General features: G+C 38.2%; 1 protein-coding gene across 1 annotated transcript in view; it reads right to left on the bottom strand.

Annotated features, from left to right (window-relative positions):
* The window catches only part of ARVCF (armadillo repeat gene deleted in velocardiofacial syndrome), a 293335-nt gene that overhangs the window by 260815 nt on the left and 17270 nt on the right, over window positions 1-15250 (bottom strand).

Below are 15250 nucleotides of genomic sequence, written 5' to 3'. Positions count from 1 at the left end.
GAACAGTGTCATACTGTGAGCTGTCTGTTCTCACAAGTTAGGCAGGGTGTGATCAGCTCTCAACATAACACACCAAATGCACCAGGTGATGCAGTAGTGCCCTCCTCTCCTCTAGTTGCGTTATACAGAAAAAAGGAAGGCAAGAGCTTTCATATTTAAGCTGAGCTGTAAGGCAGTTGATTAGCCATTAGCAAGTGCGAACAATTCCATGGCACACGTATGTCTGCTTGACAAATTCCATTGTAAGCAAAGATTTTTTTCCCCCATAGTCTTTAGTTTGTATGTAACTCTTTCCTTCCATCCCTGAAAATTATGCACCCCATTGAGTACAGTCAGTAATATGCTCAGCCTGAAAGTTGGCTAACATGACACATCTACTAGCAAGCTCTCCCAAATTTGAGGATTCACATTGGTATCTGCTGGGATTAAAGACAATAAATAAATGCAGCATGTCAGCTTCAAAATCCAATGTGTTTTCTGTATTTAGCTTCTTTCAACATAGCTTTAATACAAACTGAATGGCACAAGTATTACAAGTGTCACCACTCTTTGTAACTAAAAACAGCTTTTCTAGCCATTTTGTGAATAAGTTCAGACCTGTACTATTCCATCCCTTGCTTCCACCATCATCCAGACACACACTTCAAAGAAGAGTCTTCCAAATTCCTTTCTAGAGTTTGCCTTCATCTGAACATCAAGTATCGATACCCCTAAGATGTCTTCTCCTGCTCTTGACTTAAATAGTGTCTTCCTCAGGGACCAACCAAGCTTTTCATACTTAAGAACTGGATCCAAGGTATCTCACCTAGTGCCTTGTCAAGCTGATTATCCCACAACTCTCTGCTGGACCTGAAAACCTGACTTTCCATCATACCACAATAAATAATAGCAACTCTTCACTATATAATAGTTAGATAGTAATGGAAGTAGCATGAAAACGTCAACCTCAAATACAAAGCTAGGATCCAATTCTGATCTTTTGTAAACTCTAACAAGTAAAAATTGCTTCCAAAACCAAAGTTATTTTCAGTTAAATGTGTCCTACTGTGCCAAGATGGCATGACTAGTTCTGAATTCCAGATAGCTAAGATCTCAATGAAAAAGCTAGAGAAGCTTTGTGTTAACTACAAACTCATTGGCAAAGATCATCTTTATATGTGATTAGTACTATAACACAGGTATATTTACTGCAATACAACAGTTCCAAGGCCAAATGAAGAAATGCGTACCACAGAGAATCACTTCAGAAACATACAATAGACATCTTAGCCACAGTCTACAACCTTTAATTACCTGTAGTGGGTATTATAGCACATTATTCTGATACTTCTCTTCCATTAACAGAAACTGGAGAGTCCAGACTTAAAGAGATCACATGTAACTACTATTAGCCTATACATTTTCTGAAAATGGTTTCTGAAGATAATAGCAAAAAAACAATAGCACCCATTTACTATAAGCAGTTAATTCAGGATCTATAGATCAAAACAAGTTAAGTTTTGCAGTAATGTTATTATAGACAGCTTTGGCTGTAGTCATCTTTGTAAAAGCTCCTTATTCTTCTACTGCCAAAAGAGTCAAATTTCAGTGGAGAGAATAAGGATTAACAACAAGTGATGGTAATGCCACTCTTCCCATCAAGTTTCTAAGACTAAAGGATTCCCAGAACACTCACCACTCCATAAAGTGCTTTTTCCTTTCTTTATTTGACTCTATGCACTTGCATGATAGCTTCACTGAAAAGGAAGGTGTTTTGGTCAAATATTATCCAGTCCACTGCTATCACATACATCAAATAAAACAGAACCTGACAACCAGGCAGCAGTAATTCTGCTCACTTGAACTAACTGAAAAACTTAGGAATTAAACTCTTTTGTCCCTGAAAATTAAGGAAGTATCAGCATGGAAAGAGATGAAAACTTACAGCAAAAAATAATGTTATCATTTGTTAAACAGTAGCAAGTTTTTGTTCCCCAAAAGTACCCATGTGCTTTTTTCACTATTACTGCTACAACACGAATTGCGGACTATGTCTTATCACAAAAACACTATATAAATACCTACAACCTTCTCTACGTAGAGAAGACAGTGAGTTTGTTTCCCCCCATGACATTCTTAACCCCCCAAAAAAGCGCAAGCTGACCTTCTCAAAAACTGTCCTTATCTTTACCCCTCACATAAGAAAGGAAAGTCCAGGGAACAGTGAAAGAATGTAAATTCACATCCTAGCTTATTTCATAGTAATTTTCCCATATAGAGACAAAGTATCTTTCCCATATAAACAGTTATACATATTTCTTTCCCTTTATCATTGTCTTTACTTAGTAAAAGATGCTTTGTCCTCATGCTCTTTGGAGGAGAATTATGCATGACCACAGAACTATCTAGCAAGTTTATTAGTTTCAGGTTTTGGCACTACCTCCTTCAAGATCTACTTTCCACTCAAAGGTTAAGTCCGAGAATGGTAACTGCGTTGACAATATGGGGGAAAACAAGAAGGAACATATGCAGCTATGAGTCTCACCTTTGCAAAGTAAGCTCCTTTCCTGATCTGCCTTGATATACAGTTCAAATTTACTAACATCAGACAGATGAAAAGTCATCCTCCCATGATCATCTGCTCCTCTGGTTCTAGACTGCACAATTCCTTTTTCCATTTTATTCCTTTGATTCAGCTGAGGACCATTACTGCCACTAAGTATTTTGGACAGGTAAATATGCACCTCTAATACTTAAAAAATAATTACATCTTTCCTAGCCACTTTTATTTCTATGGAAGGTATTGCTCATGTTCATTTGAAACAATTAATATTGTTAATATTCAAGGATCGCCTCCTCCAAGCTCAGGAGCAATGCATCCCAACAAAGAAGAAGTCAGGCAAAAATGCCAGGAGGCCTGCATGGATGAACAAGGAGCTCCTGGACAAACTCAAACACGAAAAGGAAGCCTGCAGAGGGTGGAAGCAAGGACAGGTAGCCTGGGAGGAATACAGACAAATTGTCCAAGCTGCCAGGGATCAGGTTAGCAAAGCTAAAGCCCTGACAGAATTAAATCTGGCCAGGGATGTCAAGGGCAACAAGAAAAAATTCTATAGGTATGTCGGGGATAAAAGGAAGACAAGGGAAAATGTGGGCCCTCTCTGGAATGGAACGAGAGACCTGGTTACCCGGGACATGGAGAAGGCTGAGGTACTCAACGACTTTTTTGCCTCAGTCTTCACTGGCAAGTGCTCAAGCCACACTGCCCAAGCTGCAGAAGGCAAAGGCAGGGACTGGGAGGATGAAGAACTGCCCACTGTAGGAGAAGATCAGGTTCGAGACCATCTAAGGAACCTGAAGGTGCACAAGTCCATGGGACCTGATGAGATGCATCCGCGGGTCTTGAGGGAACTGGTTGATGAAGTTGCTAAGCCACTGTCCATCGTATTTGAGAAGTCGTGGCAGTCTGGGGAAGTTCCCACTGACTGGAAAAGGTTATGTTTCCCCTTTTTAAAAAGGGAAAAAAGGAAGACCCAGGGAGCTACAGGCCAGTCAGTCTCACCTCTGTGCCTGGGAAGATCACGGAGTAGATACTCCTGGAAACTATGCTAAGGCACATGGAAAACATGGAGGTGATTGGTGACAGCCAGCATGGTTTCACTAAGGGTAAGTCGTGCCTGATAAATTTGGTATTAACTGTAACATGGAGTTACAGTGTTGGTGGATAAGGGAAGAGCAACTGGCATCATCTACATGGACTTGTGCAAAGCATTTGACACTGTCCCGCACAACATCCTTGTCTCTAAATTTGAGAGACATGGATTTGACGGATGAACCACTTGGTGGATAAGGAATTGGCTGGATAGTTGCACTCAAAGAGTCGCAGTCAATGGCTCAATATCCAAGTGGAAACCAGTGATGAGTGGCGCTCCTCAGGGGTCGGTATTGGGACCGGTGCTGTTTAACATCTTTGTTGGCGACATAGACAGTGGGATTGAGTGCACCCTCAGCAAGTTTGCTGACGACCCCAAGCTGCGCGGTGTGGTCGACACACTGGAGGGAAGGGATGCCATCCAGAGGGACCTTGACAGCCTTGAGAGGTGGGCCCATGCGAACCTCATGAAGTTCAACAAGGCCAAGTGCAAGGTCCTGCACATGGGTCAGGCAATCCCAAGCACAAATACAGGCTGGGCTGAGAATGGACTGAGAGCAGCCCTGAGGAGAAGGACTTGGGGGTGTTGGTTGACGAGAAGCTCAACAATGACCTGGCAATGTGCACTCGCAGCCCAGAAAGCCAACCATATCCTGGGCAGCATCAAAAGAAGCGTGGCCAGCAGGTCGAGGGAGGGGATTCTGCCCTTCTACTGCACTCTCGTGAGACCCCACCTGGAGTACTGCATCCAGCTCTGGGGCCCCCAACATAAGTAGTACACGGACCTGTTGGAGTGAGTCTAGAGGAGGGCCATGAAGATGATCAGAGGGCTGGAGGACCTCCTATGAAGAAAGGCTGAGAGAGTTGGGGTTGTTCAGCCTGGAGAAGAGAAGGCTCCGGGGAGACCTTATAGCAGCCTTCCAGTACCTGAAGGGGCCTACAAGAAAGCTGGAGAGGGACTTTTTACAAGGGCATGTAGTGATAGGACAAGGGGTAATGGCTTTAAACTGAAAGAGGTAGATTTAGATTAGGTATAAGGAAGAAATTCTTCACTATAAGGGTGGTGAGGCACTGGAAGAGGTTGTCCAGAGAAGTTGTGGATGCCCCATCCCTGGAAGTGTTCAAGGCCAGGGCAACCTGGTCTAGTGGCAAGTGTCCCTGCCCATGGCAGGGGGGTTGGAACTAGATGATCTTTAAGGTCCCTTCCAACCCAAACCATTCTACGATTCTATAAATTATTGCTTTTTATTTAATACATGACTATGCTAGAAGGTTCGGTGATAATGCTACAGCACAGAGATGGAATACCTGACAGGTCCAAGAGCAGTTAGGCATCCATAAAAGAGCTGAACTTGCACATTTTGGCACAGCAAGATCCATTATGTTGCAAATCTTGAATAGGATTTTCACAAACCTTCAGCTTCAGTGATTGGTAGAGAGACATCAGCCAGCCAAAGACAGAAATAAGTCAATGGATGAGTTGTATATATATTTCCACCTGCTGGCAGAAAGTGTTTACACAGCAGTAGTATGCTTTTGCAGTGGTTTAAGTCTGGAATAAATCCAAATCCAATAGATCAGTGGAGGTTTTCTTGGTTAAAAAAAATGAACACAAAGCAGCACTCATCCTACAATGTCACTGGCACACAAAGATTATTATAGAAAGTCTGCTTTTGATAAGGCTGTATACCTCCAGATCTGGGACTCTAATATTAGTCTATAACATTTTTTTTAAATTAACAACTGAGTGCTACCAACACACATGGCAGTTTACCAAAACTGTAAGTAATAAGCTTAAACTACTAAACACAGAAACGTGTTATGATGGCGTTAATCAGCTCCAATGCTCAGCAAAACAAGTATTTTTCAGTTGATGTTTATTTGAAATTAAAAGGTGTTCTAAGCCAGTACTCAAAGGAATGAGCTGGTATTCACCACATACCACTGAATTGCTATAACATGAAACCACCTGTTCTCATTTCTTCAGAACTGATTGTAGCAAAGCATGATAAAGTCAACACTACAGTTGGAAGAGACCCTTTCCAAAGCACTACGGCTATGTTAAAAAGCCTCCACTGCCCATAGTCAGAGAGTGTGAATTAATCTCTGTTCTTCATCACATCAACAAGTAGAGTATTTCCAAGTACAGACACCACACTCCCAACCTCACTTGGGGATTTTTCACACTGTGCACTCCAGGCTTTCATCTGATACCACTTTTAACACTTCAGATTCATAATCCATCATCAGTGGGTTTTATCAAGTATATTTCCTGCGAGTTCAATGTTCAAGTCCCAAACAGCAGTGTGAGCTAAACATTTCATGGAACAGGAGAAACTGAGTCATCTCTACTGAAGGACTGCTCAAGAGGCATGAAAAGACTAGTTCGCTAGTTAGCAAACACTAACATTCTGCCCTCCTTTCACAAAACCTTAGTTGAAATGTTGAAGTTTCTGCTTTCTCTCCCTTCTGACCTTGAGACATGTGTGACAAGGCTGTTTTCAAACATATTTCCAAACTCAGCTCCGTAAAAAAACTTCTTGAAAGATATACTACTGCATTAGCACATGCTGGAAAGCATCTATCCTTTGTGCTGCCCCCTGTATCTATAAATACCCAGAGAGTGATGTGCAACTACCAAGCCAAACCCAAACTTCCTCCAAGAATGCTGAAAATTTTATCTTTGTCACCAAATAGTGTTACATTTTGTGCCAAAATAACATCCCCTACATGTACATAGTAAAACTTGAAAAAAATACCAGCAGATATTTTCATAAATGCCTAGTGCCAAGAGAAGAAATTCTCAAAACAAGAAGTACTATGATCCATTACAGCATTATGAATTCAGTCTTCTGTCATGCAGGTCATTGAGGTAACTATCAATTCTGATTCTCTACAGCTATCTTAAGGAGAAGAAACACTTCAGGAAAGCAAAAGAATTACCATACAATAGGCTACAATTTAATTAGAAGAAGGAACATGCTGAAGATAATGTCAATGGAAGAATATGCTAATGATCATTTTAATGAGATAAATATGCCCTCATATCCCCAGTCAAAAATGCCTGAGAACCATCTTTGCAATGGTAGGTAGCAGTTGCAAGAAACAAAAGTCTCCCCTTCTACTGATGTGGGCGATGCTAAAGCTGCAACAATTACTGGAATTCCAGTCAGGAATGACAGGAGGAACAAGCGATGCTTTTAGCTTCCAAGACATATCAGGGCATACTTCCCTTCTGTTTCTGAATGCACTATTTCAGGGAAACAATCCCTGCCAGAACTCTCATGGGACAATGTGTCTCTGCAGTTGTTCACGTGTAACCCTCCAGATGGAGGGAAAATTCAGCTTTAAATCTAAAAGGCAAAGGTGATGGTTTTATTAGAGTTTAATGCTCTTGACATTATTATGTAGGTATTTTAAGAGCCTATTTCAAAATTTAAGTCATCAGGTTTTTAACAGGAAGACCCTTTAAGTTGTACAAGGAAAAAAAGTCTAGCAAAATTCTTATTGACAATTTTCAACAAGCTTCTACTGCAAAGTTGGCAAGTCAGACTTGTTCCATAAACATCCCTGTTGAAGCCAACAGCACCAATTTATACACCACATATAGCTTTAAGGGGGGGGCGGGGGGAAGCAATGTTTAATCAATGCTTACCATATAGCTTTTTCTAAAGCATAATTTGAAAGTTTACAATGGAAGAAGAATACTGGAATTACAAGAAACCAAGAAAGTAGCAAAAGACAAATAAAACTGCCTGTCCTCTTTTATAAAGTATACTTTTTAACACCTGAAGAAACAACAATTAAAAACAGTCACCATGGCCGGGTGCAGCAGCTGAAAATGGCTGCATTGCAACTGCATCTGTATCAGTTCTGCAATTTAAAGTTAATTGAAGAGGATATGTTTCTGAGGGGGGGCATACTAAGGAGCAGGTATTGTAAGGTATTTCTAAGATAATGCTTTACATTTATTGTTTAATTATTTTCATCATGTAAGTTTCCTTTATCTGCTTGGAAGGGGCTTTAATGGATCTAAATAAAACGAGAAAATTTGTCTAACATTTATGCCTTGCCGATTCTATTAGATGTTGCTGTAAGAAATGTAAATCAAAAGATTGGGTCTTAAAGTTTTATTCACTGTAGTTTTAATAGACCATGCCAATATTACTCCAGTATTGCCAGAGATGTCTCCAAGAACACTGACTGAATACTAAGAAGGTCTACCATGACTCTTGCTATGGAAGTACAGATTAAATCCTAAACTTTTAATCTCCCAGTTAGAGCCACATGGGGAAATTCAGTACGGCTTCAGGGAACATGCCAGCAAAGGTATTACAGAGGAGTTACATTCTACGTTTAACCAGAATGAAAACACTCACAGTTAGATTACATGTTTGTTTTCAATACCGTTTGCAAAGACGTATGAGACTCTCTGATAGGTGTACATTAGCATGTTTCCACATGCATATACTGTCTACAGATTATCTGATTTTTGGGTCTTTCTCCCAGAAAAGCATACAAATTTTGAATACTAATGCATTTTAGATGAAGCAAATTTTCTCTGAGCTGTGAAGTAGAAAACAAGAAGGCACATAATGAAGTATCATACAGACTTCAGCTACGTGAAAGTCCACTTTTAAGGCCAACCTTATGCAGGCAATTCAATGAAATTCTACTTCAGATAAGTATTTTTGCAAGACATTTTGCTAATAAGCAGGTGATATGTAGCATATCAAGAAATCTATTAACTACACCCTACTAAAAAAAGCCTGCCTGTTTTGATAATCAGCATTCCAATAGTTCTGATGCTCCCTAAAGTGAATTCTAATTTAGTAAATTATACCATATAATAATATGACCAAACCATAAAATATTATTTGTAGCAATGCAACCTGTCTTCTGTTAGTGCATAGGCAGCTGCACAAGCAGTGAACTGGAGGAAACAAAACAGCCACAGCCTGCTGCCTGTCGCACCATTGCTGCAGAGTACCAGGCTTGCTCTTGCTACTGTCATCATTGTTAGGAGGAGACCTAAGCACGTAGGGCAGCAACTTCCAACACCACAGTGCCTTGCAACCCAGGCCTCAGACAGGTTAACAGGAGGAGTTCAACTCTTCAGGTGCCTGACCACATGATCATCAATAAACCATGCCGGTCATAAGCAGCACGCTTTCAAACAAGTAGCCATTTTTAATTAGGAATCATAAAGTGATTCCAAGAGAGACTATCAGAGATATAAGAAATTAAACCCATGCATATTGTATGTAAGAATCCAACATTCCTTTTTAAATCCATTCAACAACACCAAAGGCACTAGAATTGTGTGAATAATAATGAAGGCAAAATTAGGACTCATCAGCAATTCCGGAAGGCTTGTATGACCATTAACTAAAGATAATCACATAAAGGTAAATTCTCAGGCATACACCACGGAGTAAGTCAGACTTAGTTTTTAAACTAATGTCATGCAGAGACAATAGTAAAAGTTCAAATTCAAGACAATTAAACTTGGTGTCAGATAAACCAGATAAAAATAATTTCCAAGAGCTACATATGAAAAAATCACTAATTAATATCTACATATAATATACACTACCTGGAGGGGAAACTCCTTTCTAAAATGACTTAGCTCAGACTTGTTTATGCTGCAAATGTTTATAAACCAAAATGTTATCTTTGGGTTGTTTGAGTATTTGGGTCATATCTTGCACTTCCTGGGTGTGACATGAAGCGCATGATAGATAAGAATCTGACATGCCCAAGACTTAATTTTATTATAAACTTAACTACAGACCATTTTTTAAAAAATAGTTTACTCACAAGAAATATCAAGTGTATTAAGTAGGAGTTTGATTAATCTATAGCACTCCATCAATTAGACAACATTAATTCATCGTTCTTGATTGTTCCAGAAAAGATAGTAGAAACCGAAAATAAGCAGACATTAACCTACGAGCAATGAATTAGGGAAAAAAAATAATTACAAGGAAAAAATGTTTATAACAGATAAAAAAACCCACATGTTCTGGATGGCCCAGGTCTGAAACCTCGCAGCCTGGAACACGTTTGAAATCAAGTCAACTCGGTTTTGCACATTACAATCAAAACTGACCATTTAAACGACACAACCACAGTTCTGGAAATATCTATTTAGTATTAATTTCTGAAAAGGCAGTTATTTTTAATGTTTCACAAATAATTTCTGGGCAACCATTAGCTATAAGCTTTTATGCCAAATTCACTTGCAATAGCATCTTCCTGGGCGTGGGGGGGAGTTCTTAATGAAAGTTATTGCATAACGAATACAGTATCTCACTTTTTGAAATATTCACCTTTGAAAAAAATTGTTAATCCTTTTCTTAAATGACATCCATGAAAATGCCACTAATAATATTATAGGAAGCTTTTATTAAGAGTTGAGAACTAACACACAGTTTTGAAAACTTAACATCTATGCATGAAATTGCATGCTTTCTCTCTAATCTGGAGTCCGTATTTAGATGACCAGTAATATCTGTGATTGTAGAATTTAGGCCATGTCTACCATTACTCCAATAAGTATTCATCCTGCAATTCTCCTTCTTGCCTTGTGAGAAGGCACTCTGTCTGTTCAGACCTACTCCTGCATACAATATAATAAAACACACTGGATGATATAAGCAAAATAATTTTAGATAACCAGTTTTTATGGTGCAATGATTTTCAGAGCTGTAGGTATTAAAAAAAAAAAATCAATATGCTAGCATAACAGAAATGGTTAAAACTTCTCTTTCTCCTACTTAGAAAATATTTTTTTTTCATAATGAAGTAGTACAATAGTTACTTAGTTTTCACGTAACCCTCACTACAGGAGACTATTATAAGTGTTTTTTAAAAGGAAGGTCTTCACATTCAGACAGTATAACGTTACTCCCACTGAAAGCCACAGAAATTCTACTGCTGACCTCAGTGGGAGTAAGAGCAATTCCAAATGGCTCCAGCCTTTCACATTTTCCACCAAGATGTCTATTGCAAAAAAAATGCAATTCTATTTTATCATTAAAAGCCACAAACCAATAACCAAAATAAATCTAAAATTGTTTTATAAGTGAGCAGTCTCAGCCAATGACTTGCACTTGTAAAGGAACTAACCAGCATTCTTCAGAGCTGACAAGCAATAAATCGAAAGCACCATCATTCTGAAAATGTATGGCACTCCTGATTAAGGGTGACATACCCTTTAAAATGAGTACAGTCTTAGTCATGAACTCTGTAAAAAATATCTTTGGTAATGATAGCACAATTACTACTGTTTCTTCAGTGTAGAAGGAGCAGGAACATTTTCAAAGTTGTACATTCCTTTACTTCACAAATATGCTGCAGAATAATAATAGGTTGCTCATGTAACCACAAACAGCGTCTCATTTGATTGCCTGTTACTTTTTTCCTAATTTTGAACAAGTTTAGTACAAGATAGCTCCTTCTAGTTCCTGTCACTTTATTCCCTTTCACCCCTAAAATTATTTTCCTTTGCTCTAACTACTACAAATTTCACCTCTGGATGACTGTTACAGTGAAATTTTGTCTCCTAAGAATATCATATTGTTTAGGATATTAAGAAGCAGTAACTTTCAGTTTTGCTTATACTATGTAAACTGTATTCCCATCTGTCATCCAAAATTCTACTTTCCGTAAAACAAAGATAGAGACTATTTAAAGAAATTAAATTAGAAAATTAAGACTTTTAAAAGTTTGAATTATTCAATCAATTTTATTTATTTAGCAAGTACTGCTGTCTTCTGGTTTTAATCATTTAAAAGACCAACTTTTAAAAATTATGTTCCTTTATACCAACGTAGATGGCTTCTCCTTGTGTAAGAAAACTTCTGTCTGGCTAGTTATCTCAGGAATGACTTCCCAAGTCATCGGAAGTCATACAAATTAATAAATTGCTTGGTCTTTGCCTATGTTGACTGTACTGTTCTGACAAGGGCCGTTCACTTAAAACCAGTAAGTTAGGACAAGGGCCAAATGCTGCAGAAAGCCATACATCCCATCACACAAGTAGGTAACCACTGAATTTATACCTGTGTTACATTCACGTGCCACACATTCCTGCACAGAGAGCTCAGAGAACAACCTCAAATGAAGCCTGATGTACAACTGAACACAAAACTGAGAGTGGCTGAGAGCAGGCAGTTAGGAGGTGGGAAGCCAGTTCATCTCCTGTCTAAAAGCAGGACAGCAGCAGAACAAAACATTTTGAAAAGGTCCATTTATAAAGTTTTGGAAGCTTTATTATTAGTTACATTATATGCAGTTAATTATTCTACATTTTGATTATACAGACATTTGTTTTCATATAGTGGTTTGCTATTCCAAGAAGACTAATTCAAATTCTCACATATTTTAGCCATGCTCAGTTCAATAGTCCTACTGTTTGAGAAAAAGGCCACTAAAGACTATTACCATAAAATGAATTTAGTCTTTCATCACTTTATTGTTGGCTAGTGAGTGACAATTGTGACACTGTCTGGAACAGTAAACAGCAAGAAGGATTAAATTAGTAACAATTTTGCCTTCTAGATTTCATAGGTATAAACATGTGTAGTTAATAAAAGAAATAAAAATATATGTAAGGAAATTTTGACAACTCTTACCACCCTTTCAGGCGAGTTGTTAGGCCCCTTTCCTTGTTCATAAAGCACAACTCAAAGTTATGGATGTCCCTGGAAAACGTAAGAGACAGATCAAACTCTGAATAGAAACTCTGTAACTGATGTGACTAATGGCTTGTTGACCCGAGTAATGGCACAACTCTATATACAGCAACACAGCCCAAACACTTGCCAAAACTCACTACTATCCCTAGTTCAAAACAGCTAAGTCAAGACTTTCATCAACCTCTGGAGTCCCTACTTCCCAAAATCAAAGTTCATGGTAGAAATTTCTTATCTGGTTTGAATGCTCTAGTATGCAGACAAGTTTCTTCCGAAATCTCTAGACCACAAAATCCAAAAATCATGTGTTTTAAGTGTACAGTAACAAGATGTAAAACAGCCAAGATGTTTCTCATTATCTCTTTGCTTAAATATATTTTTTCTGGATCATACGCATGTTTTCAATGACCTAACACTTACATACATACAAGAATATTTTCCACAGAAAACATACATCCTTGAATTTACAAGGAAACTGGAGAATTTTTCAAGTCAAGTTAACAATAACGCAAAGTGTTAATTCTCAGGGAACACAAACACTGTCTTGGGCTACACTTTACCTAGTCTTGATCAACTATTCGTTGTGGGTTTTTTTTTTTTAACTCCAAACATCAGAAGTTTCCAACTGCTTTACCTGCCTTTGTTTCCAAGCTAGAAATACATCTGATGCCATACATACATTGCAAGTTGGAAGTCGCACCTTCATCTAATGTAGAACACTAAGAGCTAGCAGCATTGGAGTTACAAGAGAGAAGAGGATAAATCTTACTCTGACCTTACAATTTAAAAAAACTTTAGATCCCCGATTCCTCTACAGAATTTCTAAAGTTAAAAAAAAGGAAGCAAGATACTTGAATGGTAGTACCATAGAATTCTTCATTTTCACTACATATTGGGCAAGACACAGAGGAATATATATATGCCCAAGCGTAGCTATACTACTACAATGTCAAAGCACCACTGGCCATTGGTCCTTCTACTGCTGGCCTGGCTGGGTTTGTAGGACAGTCACACTGACATATAGGGTATCCTCTAACAGCAGTGATTTAAGTAATCAATATCACAAATAACCAGGGTTTGTTTTGTTGTGTTTTTTCCCAGTCCTCAATGAAGAGCGCTCACACACAAGGCCCAACCTGAACCCACTAATACCAGTAAAAAATGACTAACACTCAGACCCACAAAATATGTATGCGCACTCAACGGGAAAAATAGCATTTTATATTGGAGAAACTGATCTAAAAAATATGAACAAATCTATCTGCAGACTGCTTTTATGAAGGAAGACTTTGTTTCCCCCCGCCCTTCTCGTAAGCCAGTCAGCATTTGGCTGCCTTACAAAAACTGTATATTCTCCCTGTGTGCCTTCACCTTCCACGGTAAATTTTATGTTTCATTTCATAATTTACAAGTTATAAGGCAACACTATGTCTTAAGACAGTAATTCCAGTGACTTTAGGATGACACTTGATGAAAATTTATCTAATTAGTAAACAGGATGCTTTACTTATCTTCAACTCTGATAAGTAAATGCTTTTAAGTACTACAGAACAAAGGAAAAGCCTCATCACAAACACGAAACATACCAGCAAGTAGAGCACGTACACGGAAATTCAGTTTGTCACAAAATAAAATTTCATTAAAGGGTCATGTTGTTCCAGAAGCAGCACCGAGGGAGATGGTTGAATAATAAGAAGTGTGTTGAATCAGTACAAATCCAACCTCAGGCAAGAATTTTCCTCAAAAGTTTCATTTTTATTAGCAATTCAGACTTTGCCTGCTGTGCAATTCAATCCAGAGGTCAGAAGCAAAATCTTGCCATTGCTTGCCCTCATAAAAATTTCTTCCAAAAAGTAAAATGAACACATGCTTTCCCCTAACTGAAAAGAAATGCAAACAGTGATAACAATCAGAAATAATATTAAACAGACATCAGTGGGGTAATACTACAGATTTAAAAATGCCACCAGTAGCTTGATTAAGCTTTAAAACATTGCAACAAATCCTAAACTGACCCTTCTAAAATTATTTTTAAATAAGCATGGCAATTCTGTATGAGCCATTTTAAAAGCTTCTACTCTTTAAAAAAAAGTGGAAAACTATGGCCTATTTAAAAAAAAAAAATCACTATTAAGAATCTCGCTGATTAAGAAAAACAAAAGCTGAATGGCAAGCCATTTTAATTCATGTTTTCAATATAAATCAAGATGTCACTTGAGTTACAAATCTGGGTACTCTGCTACCTATACATGCCTGTAGCACCTAGGAAGATTTCAGGAAGAAATTACAATTATCTGTAACTTATGTATGTTATAACATTTTCTCTTTTTTGAGCAACATAGCTCAAAAAGTATGTTCCACATTCTAGTAATTTTCACTTGATTAAAAACTAATCACTATTCAGCATCTGAAGATGCTCATGGGAAGAGAAATTCAAGCGTATGATACATGCACTGTAAAGAGATCAGACTACCGCAATTCTTGATGAGAACAATCACCTGCTATTAAAACATATCCCTAACTTTTTGCAATAACATACTCTTAAAATTGCAAGGGGCATGGATGTAATGTGATTTTGGATATCCTTCTATGGTACAGCTGAGCAAAACACTAGGTAAGTCAAGCAGCAAAGCAAGAGAACAACGTTTCCAGTCTTCACTTATAACCTTGTTTAAAAAATTTTAGTCTGCCAAACTCCAGGTCCCAGAAGGTCTGAATTTCTCAGGAACCAAGCCAACATTGAAACTACAGAAGTAGTACAAGTGCAGTTGTATTTTGAACTTGCCAAATAAGTATCATGGCTTAACACACAACACTAAGGAGAGAAGAAATGATGGAAAAAGAGCACTTAATCTAGTGGTCTATCATGAGCTTGAACAAACTTCTTTCTGCCAGAGCAGCTACCAAGAACTAATGAGTA

This window comes from Pygoscelis adeliae, unplaced genomic scaffold (genome assembly GCF_000699105.1).
Source record: "Pygoscelis adeliae isolate BGI_AS28 unplaced genomic scaffold, ASM69910v1 Scaffold410, whole genome shotgun sequence".
NCBI classification, from domain to species: domain Eukaryota; kingdom Metazoa; phylum Chordata; class Aves; order Sphenisciformes; family Spheniscidae; genus Pygoscelis; species Pygoscelis adeliae.
The sequence above is the reverse complement of the archived record's forward strand: the minus strand, read 5'-3'. Positions and strand labels throughout refer to the sequence as shown.